This window comes from Eptesicus fuscus, chromosome 22 (assembly GCF_027574615.1).
Source record: "Eptesicus fuscus isolate TK198812 chromosome 22, DD_ASM_mEF_20220401, whole genome shotgun sequence".
NCBI classification, from domain to species: Eukaryota; Metazoa; Chordata; class Mammalia; order Chiroptera; family Vespertilionidae; genus Eptesicus; species Eptesicus fuscus.
In genome coordinates this window covers 31601831-31608292 of record NC_072494.1, presented here as the reverse complement: position 1 = coordinate 31608292, position 6462 = coordinate 31601831, and positions in this window count along the sequence as shown.

Here is a 6462-nt window from a genome sequence, read left to right as displayed (position 1 = left end):
ATTGATCCGGAGACATAGAAGCATGGAACAGACTGTGGAATCTCAGAGCGAAGTGGGGGTGGGTGGGGGGTGGGTGGGAAGAGATCCACCAAAGAACTTGTATGCATATATGCATAAGCCTTGGACACAGACAATAGGGTGGTAAAGGCCTGAGGGGGGCGGGGCAGGGAATAGAAAGGGTCAATGGGGAAAAGAAGAGGACATACGTAGCACTTCCAACAATAAAGATTTAGTTTTGAGAAACATAAAATTCTTAGTTCTCCCCATGAACGCATAGAGAAGAAAACAAGGAGAAATAAAAAGCACAAGAGGACGCCAGACAATCTTGTTCATGAGAAGTGGATGGTTGTTAAATGCAGGGCTGATAGTCCTGGGGTTTCACGATCTAAACTAAAGGAAAAGCTGGCCCCACCCCCAAGTGGCAGGTAAGTCATCGCCCCAGGAAAAAGAATGAGATCGAGGGGGCCCAACCCTCCAGATGCAACAGGCTCCTTTGGTGATTAAGCCAGCGATGATGTGAGGGCCGCAGTGGGGAGTGATCTGGTAACAGTCAAAAGTGGGAGAGCATTTCAGCAGCAGCTGTTGATTGGGGCTAATAGGCGATTAGAGACTTGTTTTATGGATGCTAATTCTTCACTTCATTTTTGAAAAAGTAAGGACCACAATTCTACCCCGAGGATTTTTTTTTTTTTTTTTTACTTCTTTTCTCCAAAAGAAAAAAACAAATCACATACTGTCACACAGATTGGCTGGCGGTGGCTCAGGAGGGTGGAGGTTTTCTTGGGCAGGATGGCATGGAAAAGACAAACGAGAAAAAAATGCCTCACTTCTGAGCCAGCATCGCAGGCTGGATGAATGACTCCTCCTCGCTGTTCTCTTAGTGCATGACTCACACTTGCATTAAAGAATGTGTCAGCTTGTGTGACGTCATGGAGGATCGTCTGTTTCTAGAACAGCTCTCTCCTCCTGGACTGTGGGCAGCCCGAGACCAGGGCCTGTGTTTGCTTTTCCTATAAATTCCCTGGCGCTCACCATATGTCCAGTGTGCAATCAATGATGACTCAGGAGATGCCCTCCAGATCCTATACTGGGCCCAGTGGCGTATATGAAGTGCAGACTCGTTTAGTACTTAATATGTGACTGAGATGCGAATCCAGATCCATCGGAGGCCAGTGCTGGGTTGTAACCGCTCGGTGAACCTGCCTTTCCTGAGAAGGGTCAGTCCGTCAATGAGAGGCAACACCAGCTTTCCTGCTCCCCCAGGCGGCTCCTTCTCAGTCGCCTGGCTGGTTCTTCCCCACCTTCCCCCCCCCCCCCATCTCCGGGCTCCTAAGTGTGCAGGGCCCCAGGGCTCAGTTCAGGCCTCTTCTCTGTATTTATGATAGGTGATCTCACCTGGTGTCATTCACATGCTGACCGCTCCCATAGTGCCTGGGCATCCCGCACCCTGCATCTCTCTCCTCTGAACCCCAGCTGTGCACTCACATCTGGCTACCTCCCGGACTTCCCCATTGGCCGTCTATAGTAAAAATCTCAGGCTTCACATGCAGATCAAATGATGATCTTGACATTTGTTGGACGATGATGCAGGGGCTCTGAGGCCACAAGGACAAAGCGGGGTGTGTGGCGGGGGGTGAGACAGAAGTTAACAGCTTTGGGGAGCAGACCCCTGAGATCCCCTCTTGTTATAACCATGTCCCACACAGGGACTAGCATGGATGGCGTGGATTTCAAAAACTGAATTCACGGCAGCCTCAGCTAAGGGTGATTATAGCAGGAGAATCTTGAGATACCAATTTCAAGAGATGTTGAGAAGTGGGAGGAAGCATTTGGTAAGAATATGAAAAAAGTCTCCCAAGTGTTGGTGGGCGGCATCAATAAGAAGCTCACTGCTCAGGGGAGGCACTGGCAAGGAAGGCTGAACAGCCTTGTCACTCATACCAGACAGCACTGTGATTTCTCTAAGGTCCAAATCTGATCACATGACTCCCTTGCTTGAAATCCTTTAATGGCCCCTCACCTTATATGGGATTGGGCCTAACCCCCCCCCAGCGAGGCGAGAAAGGCCTTTACCGGACTGACCCTCACCTGCCTGCCCCTGTGACCTCTCCCCTCTCATCCATCCAACACAGACCATATGCAGTTCTCCAAACACATCCCGACAGCTTTGCTCACGCTATCCCCTCTCTCAGGAACATGCCTTCCTTTGCATGTTGACCCAGGAAACCCTGACTGGGCACACCCTCTGTGTACTTCCCCATTACCTCCCTCCCTCTGCCTCCCAGCAGAGCATTTAAAAATATCTCTATATATTTTTATTGATTTCAGAGAGAAAGGGAGAGGGGAGAGAGATAGAAATATCAATGATGAGGAATAATTATTGATTGGCTGCCTCTTGCACATCCCCCAATGGGGATCGAGCCCACAACCCAGGCATGTGCCCTGGCTGGGAATTGAACCGTGACCGCCTGGTTCATAGGTCACTGCTCAACCACTGAGCCATACCCGTTGGGCCAGAGTATTTCTTTATCCTCTGGGTTCCTATAAGCCATTGTACTTCCTTCTAATACAGCACTTAGCCCATGACAATGTAATGAGTCAATTGCTTTGTTTCCTTAACTAGATTATGAGATCTTCAAGGTCTGAAGATCTGAGGTCTGAGCTTTTTATTTAATTGATTTTATTTTTTATTTGTTGTTAATCCTCACCTGAGGACTTTTTTCCATTGATTTTCAGGGAGAGTGGAAGGAAGGGGGAGAGACTGAGAGAGAGAGAGAGAGAGAGAGAGAGAGAGAGAGAGAGAGAGAGAGAAACATTGATTGGTTGCCTCCCACACCACCCTGGCCAGGGGGGATCAAGCCTGCAACCAAGGTACAGTTACCTGCCCTTGACTGGAATCGAACCCTAGACCCTTCAATCAGCAGGCTGATGAGAGCTAGGGCAGCTCTGAGCTTTTTAAATCCCGGATGCCTCAGGCCTGGAATACGGTGTCAGTTTAATAAATGTTTGAGAAATGAATGAACATATGCATGCTGTGCCTTTGCCAGAAAATACAAAAAATAGAGTGTAGTTACACCAATACTCCGCTAGAGGGAGGAATATACACCTTTCCCCTCTAGCACAGTTTTACGCTTGTTCTTAGATTAATATAATCTGATGAAACATTTCAGTTTTAGGTTAGACCTAATGTAAACCAACCTCTGACAGACCTGAGGAAACATATGTATTAAGGGTCACTATTCACCAGGCTTGACAATGGGTAACTTCTTAAGGGCGCAGATGAACAGAAAGGGTAGGAACCGTACAAGACATTTTGCATTTGTAGAGGGCGTCTGTAGAGTGCGTTTAAGTGCAGGACAAAGCTTTCCTTTTCTCAGACATAATCTCGTTTTCTAAAATATTCTCCACCTAGAAAGCTTATTGCTCCATCCATGCTGTGGAACCTGATGTCTACACAGCTTTCCAATTTCCTGTTCCGTACCCCTCATATCCTGTCTTGAACGCACACACGCTGTTTGTAAAGTCAGCTGAAACAACTCGTACAGCCTGAGATATAGAATCTAGAGCAACTTCGAGTTCAGTACTAATGTTCAACGAATGTGACTGGCTGACAGTGTCCAAAGGCAGCAGGTTCCTCGCCCTCCCCCGCCTCCGGGCCCCCAGCCCCAAACACTGTCCTCCCTGCGTCCTTGGTACCCAGGGTGTATGGGTTCAGCACGTATCCCAGTGTACTGTGATAATCTGTGTACTTATTCCCATCTGGACACGACTGCGAACTCCTTGAGGAGGCCGGCATGGGTCTTCCTCTTTCTCCTCGCCTCGGCTGCTGGCGTAGCATCTGGCACACAGTGTTTACGAAATATTTTTTGAATAAATAAATAAGCTCATTTCACTATAAGGGCACCCAAAGACTGGTTTCTGCCAGCACACGCAGGGAGAGGCTAGACTGCTCTGGGGTGTATATAGACACATGCATGTGCTTAGTAAACTCAGATGCCTGGACACGCACACACACACACACACACACACACACACACACACACACACACCTACCCTAGAATCTTCCCAAATCAGTGGCTGAGATGTCTGAATTTACATCGTTAGAGAGTCATACCTTTGGCTTATATATGGTTCCCTGTCAACATGTCTTGAATCTGTGTGCCCTGTTATCACATAAATTTCAAAACGCAAACATCCCCCAGTATCTCGATTCATATCCTCAAGTTTTGACCTCCCTACCCGCCCCCCCCCGCCCTTAAGAATCTCAGCTTACTTTCTGTAATCTGCAATAGAAAGGCTTGCGTATGTCTTTTCGAATACAGAGCTAAATATTAAATAAGCTCTCTCAAACCACATACACCGTCATGTTTGCAAGGAATTAAAACACATCAATTTGTATGACTCCGTGAATTAATACTGACACTAAAAATAAAAACGAAAACTGCATGAATCACCATTAGAAGATCAAGTGAATTGACTCCTGGTGTTGAGAACTAGTCAGCGGAGGGAGAGAATCAAGCATTCGTTCTGCCTTCCCTATATAAACTGTATCATTGGGTAACCAAAATTTAGATAAGGAACAAGTTTGTCACTATGGAAAGAGCCCAGCAAGTTAGTGAAGAAAAAAAATGTAAGAATTAGAATATCTCCCCCTATGATAGAAGTAGAATGCAATCTCAAATGAATGAACACATTTAGACATTAAGCACCAGTGGCTGCTAACAGCACAAAACAGACATTATATGCCTCCTGGTGGACATGTAAAATGCCAACTACAAGGAAGTCTGATCCAAGTTCTAGGTCTGGCCTGGCCAGGTAGCTCAGTTGGTTAGAGCGTCGTCCGGATACGCCTACGTTGCCGGTTCCATCCCTGGTCAGGGCACGTACTAGAATCAACCAAAGAATGCATATGTAAGTGGAACAACAAATCTCTCTCTCTCTTCTCTCTCTCTCTCTCTCTCAAAAGAATAAAAAATAAAAGAAAAAGAAAAACTCAGTTTCTGGAAAAAACAAAGTCCTAGGTCCAACAACCTATTCACGAGAAATATAGAGAGCATTAGAACACAAAAAAAACCAGCAAAGTGTTAAAAAAATGTTTATGAGACAATCAGAATCGGAACACTGACCTTGATATATGACGATATTAAATAATTATAACTTTTTTAGGTGAAATAACGCTGATGTGGCTATGTTAAAAAAGAACCCTTGTCTTTAGAAATGCAGGCTAATATATTTACTGATGAAATAATCTGATGTCTGGGATTTACTTAAAAAATAATGAAGAGGAGTGTCAGGGGCAGTGGTGAAACAAGATAGCCTTGTGTTGGTCATTGGTGAAGCTGAGCAATAGGTCCATGGGAGTGCATTATATCATTCTGTCTACTTTTGTATATACCTGAAATTTTCCACAAAAAAAAAGTTTTTAATTTAAAAAATTGCCCTAGCCGGTTTGGCTCAGTGGATAGAGCGTCGGCCTGTGGATTGACGGGTCCCAGGTTTGATTCCAGTCAAGGGCATGTACCTTGGTTGTGGGCACATCCCCAGTGGGGGGCGTGCAGGAGGCAGCTGATTGGTGTTTCTCTCTCATCGATGTTTCTAACTCTCTATCCCTCTCTCTTCCTCTCTGTAAAATCAATAAAATATATATTTTAAAAATAAAAATAAAAAATGTATTAACACCTTTCTGGACATTCTGAAATTCTTGTCCTAAGAGATGCCTTAGGACATTATCCTGGGAAGTCTCCGGGGAATTGCAAATACCCTGGGAAAAGTAACGTTAATTCAGAAACCTCTCTGCGAACTAACACAAAAGATTACTTCCTGGAGTGCCTTTAGCCCTGGAAATGCTGTGTGCCTGAGGGTAAAGGTGAAAGAAAACCCTTGGAGGAAGGAAAAGAAAGGCTACCTGGGAAGCAGAAAGCTACGAACAAATGTCGCCTTCATCGCACTTTCCCCAGGGCCTTCACTAGTTGGCACATGCATCTTCTCTGTGTGACTTTTCCTAAGAGAACTTTGACTTCAGACGTGAAAAAAAAAAGTTCAAATTCCGGAGTCCCGGGTTAAAATGTCACAAAGGGTCCCCTTTTACGCAGTCAAAGGCTAATGTAAATATTTTCAGGAGAAGAGGGGCCCCTTTTCCCTCGCTCGGTGAACCCATGAGGAGGCCCGTTGGGTGGAGCTGGGCACATTTTTGCCTGAACCTGGGAACAGTCTAGACCTGTCCACAGGACCACAAGGATGTGGAAACCAGGAGGGTAAGGAGTCACCTCAATTGCTCAAGAGCATGGCTTTTTATAGATTTCTGGAAGAATACCAAGAAACTGGTTGCCTCTGGGGAGAGAAGCTGGGGCACTGGGCATAGGGTGAGAGGAAGACAAAAAAGACTGAGTCTTTATTGTTTCAGCCAGGTTAGACTGTGGTTAGTGCCTTAAAACATATGATGACATTCTGCACACAGCCTTT